This window comes from Giraffa tippelskirchi, chromosome 1, assembly GCF_054371585.1.
Source record: "Giraffa tippelskirchi isolate mGirTip1 chromosome 1, T2T-mGirTip1v1.2.pri, whole genome shotgun sequence".
In the NCBI taxonomy this organism is placed as follows: Eukaryota; Metazoa; Chordata; class Mammalia; order Artiodactyla; family Giraffidae; genus Giraffa; species Giraffa tippelskirchi.
In genome coordinates this window covers 585,420-595,357 of record NC_137275.1, presented here as the reverse complement: position 1 = coordinate 595,357, position 9,938 = coordinate 585,420, and the positions used below count along the sequence as shown (strand labels likewise).

General features: G+C 40.2%; 1 long non-coding RNA gene across 1 annotated transcript; it reads right to left on the bottom strand.

Annotated features, from left to right (window-relative positions):
* Window positions 1-1,260: 1,260 nt before the first annotated feature.
* Window positions 1,261-9,336, bottom strand: LOC145541431 (uncharacterized). Its single transcript, XR_014079011.1, has 2 exons — window positions 9,066-9,336; window positions 1,261-3,080 (listed from the first exon to the last, which is right to left on the bottom strand). It is a non-coding gene; the product is annotated as an uncharacterized LOC145541431 (long non-coding RNA).
* Between the last annotated feature and the right edge of the window lie 602 nt (window positions 9,337-9,938).

Below are 9,938 nucleotides of genomic sequence, written 5' to 3'. Positions count from 1 at the left end.
GAAGAAGAACTAAAGAGCCTCTTGATGAAAGTGAAAGAGGAGAGCAAAAAAATTGGCTTAAAATTCAATATTCCAAAAACTAAGATCATGGCATCCGGTTCCATCACTTCCTGGCAGATAGATGGGAAAACAATGGAAACAGTGACAGACTTTATTTTCTTGGGCTCCAAAATCACTGCAGATGGTGACTGCAGCCATGAAATTAAAAGACCCTTGGTCCTTGGAAGAAAAGCTATGACAAACCTATACAGCATATTAAAAAGCAGAGACAATACTTGGCTAACAAAGGTCCATCTAGTCAAAGCTATGGTTTTTCCAGTAGTCGTGTATGGATGTGAGAGTTGGACCATAAAAAAAGCTGAGCGCCGAAGAACTGATGCTTTTGAACTGTGTTGCAGAAGACTCTTGAGAGTCCCTTGGACTGCAAGGAGATCAAACCAGTCAATCCTAAAGAAAATCAGTCCTGAATATTCATTGGAAGGACTGATGCTGAAGCTGAAACTCCAATACTCTGGCCACCTGATTCGATGAACTAACTCATTGGAAGACCCTGATGCCGGGAAAGATTGAAGGCATGAGGAAAAGGGGACGACAGAGGATGAGATGGTTGGATGGCATCACGGACTCAATGGACATGAGTTTGAGCCAGCTCCATGAGATGGTGATGGACAGGGAAGCCCGGTGTGCTGCAGTCCATGGGGTCACAAAGAGTCGGACATGACTGAGTGACTGAGCTGAACTGAGGACCCCCTTAGGAGACCTCGATCGGCACCCCACAAGGACTCTGATTGTTCCTACTTGGGAGGATGTGCTGGGGCACAGGGTGCTCTCGGGTGCTAATCTGAACACGTGTTCACTCGTGTGGCACTGTGATTTTCAGGCTGGTAAGGTCGTTGGGGCAGACAATGACAAAATACATGCATCACTCAGACTATGCATTTTGTATTCCGTTTTCCATTATTCTGTGTCCAGTATTTCTATTTCATTTTGTAGAAGGGAAACCTGAGGTCCTGAGAAGTGAAACGACGTATACCAGATCACATCATTAGCAAGTGGAAAAACTGAGGTTTAAACTCAAGCACGTCTTTCCCTAACATGCCAAACTAACAGGGACTCAAAACATGTTTGCTGACTTGAATATTCACGGGAAGCAGAATCCTGACATGACACTGAGGCTCAGAAATTGAAGAATCATCCCTGAATATTTTTTCAAGAAAGAGTGCTCTGTTATTCATTAAAAAATAGAAATCAATTGGAAAATCTGACTTATGAGTACAGTTTTATTTAACAAAATTTCCTATCAACAGGCTGTTAAGTGAAATTAAGTACATGGCAAGATGCTTTAATTTTCTTCAAATCAAAATGGAAAGACTTAAAAAAGGAGACTCTTGGCTGCATTTTTCTATGTGCAACATACACCTGTTCTGAAAGTGGTTTAACGGTCTTCTCAAGCAGCTTTAGGGTCACAGCAGAATCCTGCAGAAAGTACTGCATTGCCATCTTCCCCCCTCTCCCACCAGGAGCACCGCATGGTGCAGCGGTTGTAACTGACAAGCTGCATGGAGGCGTCCTCTTCACCAAAGCCCCGAGTTCACGTTAGGTTTCATCCTTGGTGTCGTGCATCTGTGGGTGTGATGCATGTGTCCATCGTCGCCGTATCAACACGGAGCACTCTCACGCCCACACAGACCCTCTGGAACTGTCTCTTCATCCACCTTCCCTAAACCTTGGTGACCACTGAGCTTTCTGTTGTCTTCATAGTTTTGCCTTGTCCAGAATGTCATATAGCTGGAACCATACAGCAGGTCTTTTCCAAAGTGGCATCCTTCACTTGGGAATATGCGCTTCAGCCTCCTCCGTGTCTTTTCATGGCTTGAGAGCTCCCTCCTTTTTGGTGCTGAGTAACACTCCACTGTCAGGATGCACAGCATGGTTGGCTGGTGCACGCAACACGCAGCAGGACATCTCGATAGCGCCCTGATTTGGGCCATTATAAATGAAGCTGCCATAAACATTTGTGGGCAGGTTTTCATGTGGACATAAGTTTCCATCTCATTTTGGTAAATAAATAGCACAATGGCAGGTTTGTATGGTAAATGTATGTCGAGTTTTCTAAGAAACCACCAGACTGCGCTGTTTTGCATTCCCACCAGCAACGAGAGCCCCAGTTGCTCTACATTCTCACCAGCGTTTAGTGTTGCTGGTTGCTTCGTATTTCTGCCATTCCCATAGGGGTGAAGCACCTCATTGTTGGTTTTAATTGGCGAGTCCCTAACGACTTACGACGCTTGTGCTTATTTGCCATCTGTATGTCTTCTTTGGTGTGTTGTCTATTCAGATATTTTGCCCATTTTTTGACTAATTTGTTCATTTTCTTGCTGTTTTCAGAATTCTTTGTAGATTCTAGATAGCAGTACATTATCAGGTATGTCCTTCACAAATAGTTTCTCCCAGTCTGTGGCTCGTCTCTTCACTCTCTTGACAGAGAGACAGCTCTCTCTTTTGCATAGCAGAACTCTTTAATTTTAATGAAGTCCAGCTTCTCAATTCTTTCATGTATCATGCCTTTGGTGTTGTCCCTAAAGTCACAACCAAACCCAAGGTCATCTAGACTTGCTCCTATGTTACCTTCTAAATAGTTTAGGTTTGCATTTTGCATTTAGATATGTGCTCCATTTTGAGTTAATTTTTGTAAAAGGTGTAAGGTCTTCATCTCCATTCATTTCTTTGCCTGTGGACATCCAATTGTTTCAGCACCATCTGTTGGAAAGATTGCCTTTTCCCACTGAATTGCCTTTGCTCCTTGTCAAAGATCAGTTGACCGCTTTTGTGTTGGTCTGTTTCTGGGCTTCCTGCTCTGGTTCATTGGTCTTTCTGTTTTTCACCAACAACACCCCATCTTGGTTATTGTAGCTTTACAGTAAGTCCTGAAATCGAGAGTGTCAAGCCCCTGACTTTATTCTTCTCCTTCAATACCGTGCTGGCTATTTTGGATCTTTGGCCTCTCCATAGAAACTTTACAATCAGCTTGTAGATATTCACAAAATTACTTGCTGACATTTTAACTGGGATTGTTGAACCTATGGATTAATTTGGGAACAACTGAGATTTTCACAACATTCAGTGTTCCTGGCATGAACACATAATATCTCTCCATGTATTTTGCCTTCTTTGATATCTTTCATCAGTTTTTAAAATTTTCCTCATGTGTCTTACACATATTTTGCTTATATCCAAGTATTTTATTTGGGTGGATGCTAAAGTAAATTGTATTGTTTTTGATTTCACATTTTATTTGTTCATTGCAGATACATAGAAATTGATTCACTTAACATATAAACATTGTATCCTATAACCTTGCTATAATCATTTATTAGTTCTGGTAAGTTTATTATTTTGAATTTTCTACGTAGACAATCCTGTCATCTGTGAACAAACACAGCTTCATTTCTATACCACTTTTTTTCTTTTCTTCTCTTACTGAATTAGCTAGGAATTGAACTGTGATGTTGAAAAGGAATAGCAAGTGGGGAAATGCTAGTCTTGTTTCTGATCTTAGTGAGAAAACCTCTAGTTGTTCACTTAAGTATGTTAGTTGTAAGGTTTTTGTAGATTTTTAAATCAAATTGACAAAGTTCCCCTATTCTTAGTTTGCTGACAGTTTTTACCATGATGGATGCTGGATTTGGTCAAATGCCTTTTCTGCATCTATTGGTATGATCACATCATGTTCTTTAAGCTGCTGATGTGATGAATTACATTAATTGATTTTAAAATGTCGAACTAGCCTTGCATATCTGGAATAAATCTGACTTGGTCATGGTGTATAATTCTTTTTATACGTTTCTGGGTTCAGTTTGCTGATATTTTGTTGAGTATATTTGTATCTATGTCCATGAGAGATAATGGTCCATAGTTTTCTTGTGTCTTTCTCAGGCTTTGGTATTAGGCTAGTGTTGGCCTCAGAAAATGGTGCAAAAAGTATTCTCTCTACCTCTGTCTTCTGGAAGAGATTGCAGAGAATATGTCTCATTTCTTACTTAAATCTTTGGTGAAATTCACCAGTGAACCCATCCTGGCCAGGTGCTTCCTGCTTGGAAGTTATTATCAATTCAGTTTCTTTACTAGATGTAGGTTGTCTATTTCTCTTTGTGTGACTGTTGACAAATTGCACCTTTCAAGGAATTGGTCTATTTCATCTAGATTACCAAGTCTGTGAGCACAGCATTGTTCATAGTATTCCTCTACGACCCTATTGTACACATGAGACCTGTAGTAACACTCTTCTTTCATTTCTGATATTATTAACTTGGGTCTCTTTTTTTCTTCATTAGCTGAGCTAGAGGTTTATTGACTGTACTGAGATTTTCAAAGAACTAGCTTTTGTTTTATTGACTTTCTTTATTTCCTGTTTTCATTGATTTCTGCATTAGCTTTTATTACATGGATCTTATTTCTCCTCTTATGGTTATTTTGGATTTAGTTTGCTCTTTTTTCTGGTTTCCTAGGCTTAGATGATAGATTTTAGAACTTTCTTGTTAATACAAGCATTCAGTATTATAAATTCCCCTTTGAATACTTCTATCACTGTGACTCCCAAATTTTGATTATGTTGTATTTTCATTTTAGTTCAAATATTTTTGAGATTTTTAAAATACATAAAATTCACCTTAATAATTACTAAGTACATGGTTCAGTGGTATTAAATATAGTCATAATGTTGTATAATCATCACTCTTGTAACTCTTCAATATTTGAAGTGAAACTCTACGCCCATCAAACAGTAACTCCATGACTTTAACTACTCTAAGTACCTTATAAAGTTGACCCGCATAGTGTTTGTCTTATGACTGGTTGAGTTCATTTCTCATAATGTGCTCAAGATTCATCCATGTTGTAGCACACGTTGGAATTTCCTTCCTTTTTAAGGCTGAATAATATTTCACTGTGTGCATATACCACACTTTTCTTATTCATTCATCTGTCAATGGACACTTGAGTTGCTTCCACATTTTAGCTATTGTGAATAACGCTGCTGTGAACAGGAGTGTACAGATATCTTTTTGAGACCCTGCTTTGAATTCTTTTGGGTATACATCCAGAAGTGGAGTTACTGGATCATACAGAAATCCTACTTTCCTATTTTTGAGGAGCCACCATATTATTTTCCACAGTGGCTGCACCATTTTACATTCCCACCAACAATGCACAAGGCTTGCACTTTCTCCCCATTCTGTCCAGTACGTATTTTCCTTTACAGCAGCCATTCTAATGTGTGTGAGGTAGGCTCACCGTAGTTTTGACTGGCATTCCCTTAAGCACCAATGAAGATGAACTTTTTTCTCATGTGCTTATTGGCTTTTTCTGTTGTTTTTTTTCAAAAAGCACTTTGAAAGTATCTGCCCACTGCCTCTGTTCTCCAAAGTTCTGATGAGAAATCTGCTGGTAATTTTATTGAGAATCCTTTCTATATAATGACCTCAAAAGTCTCTGACGTTTGGAGGACAGGGTCTGTTATGCCTACCCTGGCTTCGAAAGGCTGTGTGCAGGCTGCCCAAGGAGCATCTGCACGGCTGCCGGCCATGTGGCAGGGGCGGGGGTGGGGAGGGAGTGGCTGCTACTGTTCTGAGAACTGAAATCGACCAAAATCAACCACAGTTTACCATCCAAGTCTTCCCTTGGAAGCGGCAAGACTCCAACAGACTCCAGAGCTCCAACATAGTTCATCAGACAGATCCTCCCAGGATAACTGTTGTCTCAACACAGATTCCTGTTGTCTCCTGGACCACCACCTTCCCAGAATCTTTGTCGATAATTCAAAATACTTTTTCTCTTGAGACGTCTTCCTTGACTCATGTGCTATTTAGAAGTGTGCTGTTTAATCTCTAAATATTTGGGGACTTTCCGGGTATCTTTTAGTTATTGATTTCTACTTTAGTTCCATTATGGTCTAAGAGCATACATTGTATGGTTTCTATGATTTTGAATGTGTTAAGGTGGGCTTTGTGGCCCAGGATGTGGTCTGTCTTGGTGAGTGTTCCATGTGAGCTTGAAAAGAATGTGTATTCTGCTTTGTTGGATGAAGGAGCCTATGGATACTGATTATCCAGTTGGTTGATGGTGCTGTCGAGCTCAACTGTGTCCTTATTCATCTGCTGCTGGACCTGTCCACCTCCGATGGGGGATCAATGTCTCTGACTGTAACACCGAGCTCCTCCACTTATCCTTGTAGTTCTATCAGTTTTTGCTTCACATATTGTGACACTCTGTTATTAGATGCATACACATTAAGGTCTGTCTTCTTGGAGAGCTGACCTCTTTATTGTTACATAATGCTCTGTTACATAATCATTCCTGGTAATTTTCCTTGTTTCGAAGTCTGCTCTGTCTGAAGTTAATATAATGACTCCAGCTGTCTTTTGATTCAGGTTGGCTAAAAGTTAACATATACATTTTTCTCTGTCCCTTAACTTTTAATCTATGTGTGTCTTTACATTTAAAGTGGGGGTTCTTATAGACAATGCGTAGCTGGTTTGTTTGGTTTTCCTCTTCCGTTTTGACCCACCGCGACGATCCGCTCTAAGCGGACCGTTTGGGTCACCGGCTGTCAAGGCGGCCGCTGACACCGCCGAGTCCGCGTCGCCGCGTTTATCGCCGCTTTCTGGCTGCCACACTTGTTATTTGTTCCTATTTTTGTTTCCACTCTTTTTCTGTCTTTTGTGGTTTTAATTATTTCATGATTCATTTCATCTCTTTTCTTGGTTATCAACTACACTTCTTTTAACTTTCTGTCAGCGGCTGCAATATATATTTACACCCGATCCAAGTCTACTTCTGAACAACACCATTTCACTTCACAGATAGCACAAGTGCCTTATAATAACACAACAGTCCTAATTCCTGTCTCCCATCCCTTGCATCTTTGCTGTTACTAATTTCATTTATATATAAACTGTAAACATCAAATACATTGCTATGATTTTGAAAGAAGTATCTATTAACTCAGTGAACAATAAGAAAAATAAAAGTTTTAATTTTACCTCACTTATTCCTTCTCTAATGCATTTACAACTTTCACGTAGATCCAAGTTTCTGACCAATATCATTATACTTATGTCTGAAGAACCTTTAACATTCCTTGTGAGATAGGTCTATTGGTGACAAGTTCCCTCATCTTTTGTTTGAGAAAAGCTTTCTCTATAATTTTTGAAAGAGAGTTTTGCAGGATACAGAAATTCCAAATTGATGGGGTTTTTTTCTCTCAACACCTTAAATATTTATTCTCTTGCTTGCATGGTTTCTGAGGAGAACTTGTGTATGACTCTCATCCCCCCTATAAATAAGGCCCCTTTCGGGCTTCTTTCAGGACTTTATCTTTGGCGTCTGTTTACCGTGACTCACCTCGCTGTGGTTTGATTGGCATTTCTCCTGCTTAGTGCTCTCCGAGCTTCCCAGCTCTGGAGCTTGGTGTCTGACACTAACTAGCATTTCTATTATTATTGTTTTAAGTGTTTTTTTTTGTTACTTTCTTCACCTTCTGGTACTCCCAATGCATGTACGTTACATCTTTAATTGTCATCCTGTGGTCCCTGGATATTGTTCCTTTTTACTCCCAGTCTTTTTCTGCTTTGTAGCTTTAAACGTTTCTGTGGACGTACCCTCGGGCTCAGAGTCTTTCCTCAGCCCTGGCCAGTCCACTGAGCCCACAGAAGGCACCCTTCATTTCTGTTGGTGTTTTTCGTTTCTGGCGTGTCTTTTTTATTCTCTCGAAGAATCTCAGTCTTTCTCCTCACATTTGTTCTTGCATGTTGTCTGCCTTTTCCATTAGAGACCATAGAATACTAGTCACAGTTGTTCTCAATTCTTGACATGATCATTCCAATATCCCTGCCATATCTGAATCTAGTTTTGAGACTTGTTCTGTCTCTCCACACTATGGTTTTCGCCTTTTTCGTATGCCTTGCTATTTTTCTGTTGGTGTTGGAAGCTAGACATGACATGCTGGGTAAAGGGACCCAGTACTGGTCCCCACAGCGTCTGCTCTGGTAAGTTGTGACTCTCTGCATTTGTCTGTGTCTCCAATTTTGAGGGAAGTAGCCTGCCCTGGGACCTCAATTCTCTGACAGATCTAAGAACTGACTTTCTTTTCATGCAGCTTTTTAGTTGTTAAGACAGAGTAACAACTTCCAAGCTCCTTATATACCAGACTGGAAGTCCTATACTGCTTTTATTTATTTTTATTTTTTTTTCTATACTGTTTTTAAAATGTCAAACAATACAGAAATATACTAAGCAGAAAAGTCAAAGTCCCCAACAACTGCCTAATAGCTTGGAATCTTTAGAATATTTGGAACCTTTAGAATCTTCTTCTAAGCACATGTACTTTTACAAATAATATGTTTCACAAAAATAAGATCCTATACGGCCTACCCCTAATATCGTGGACACCTTTAGTACAGATATGGGTGTTGTAACAGTCTCTCTTACTAGCAATTTTTCATTTGTCTTCACCTAAACTTAATCTGTCCCTACTGAAATATATTAGTTATTTCGGAAATGCAAACTTTAAGATAAATACCATTACACTGAATAGCTTTTACATGTAACTTTGTCTACTTGAGCATTTCCATAGGATAAATTTCTACAGGTAGCTCTGCTGGGTCAATGGTTAGCTACACTTTAACTTTTCATATGTACTACCAAACCATCCTCTGAAATGGCTGTTCAATGGACATTCTCAAAACACTGTTAAGAGGTAGCATTTCTCAATACTATCCCCGCCCCAGGTACCTTTAAGTCTTTGCCAATCTGATAACTAACAAGGAATATCTAACTGTGGTTTGTACTTTATTGATTGGCAGCAAGACTGAATATTTTTCATGTTATCAGTAATTTGATTTCTTCTTTAAGAATTGCACAAATTTCGCTAGATTACATAGGGGTGGTTTATTTTTTTAATGGAATAAAGAGAACAATAACCCTAAACTATGGAAATCCTTAATCCTAGGTATTATTGTCAAAGTTATATGGTCCACAAGGAACATTCTATTTCACTTCACACTCACCTGGTGAACACATCCTTTGCTTACAGTCTAATTCCACAAGGCTCGTGTCATTCGGAGGGAGTCAGCTGGTGAGTAAACACCCCCGTGTCCTTGCGGATGAACAGCGTCAGCATTACTCAGGCGTGACAATGATATGCAGAACCATTACGCCCAGGCCGTATTCAAGTCCTGCACCCAGATCTCAGCACAGCAACTAAAGAGGGAGCTGGAGAGCTTGGAAGGGGTTCAAAGCGGAGCCACGAAGTTGATTAAAGGGCTTGAAAAATGAGAACTGGGAGGGAAGGTTGAGAGAACTGTGATTATTCAGGCTTGAAAACAATTCAAGGCTGAAGGGTGAATTAATAATGGAATTCCAATAAATGAAACTCTTACACGGTAGATGGTGATTGGATATTTTCTAAACGTTCTGAGAACAGATGAAGAGAATTTGTATGTTAGCATCAGAAATTTAGCTATATGTAGAGAACCTTTTCCTGAGAGTAATCCAGTTGTCTCAGGGCCAAAGGCATGTGCCCAGAAATCTAGAGGCCACAGCTCAGGAAGGTGAAGTTGCTCTTTCAGGGCAGCAGGTACCATTTACTGCATTATCGTGACAATGAAAGACTCCGGAGCATGGAATGGAGCATGGAATGGAGCATGGAATGGAGAGGCGGCGCGGCAGAAAGAGAATGAAGGAGGGTTTCCTCTCTGAAAGGTGGTGGGGGCTGGGGGGCTGGAGAAAAAGGAAGGGCTGGTAGGACACAATGAGGGAAAAGCAGGGAAAATAAGCGAGCCACGTGAAAACGTGTTTCTTCCCTTTTACCGTTTGTACAGCGGATCCACTTAGATATTCGAGTTGGAGAACATGACCTTGATGCAGCCATTACTCAAGCA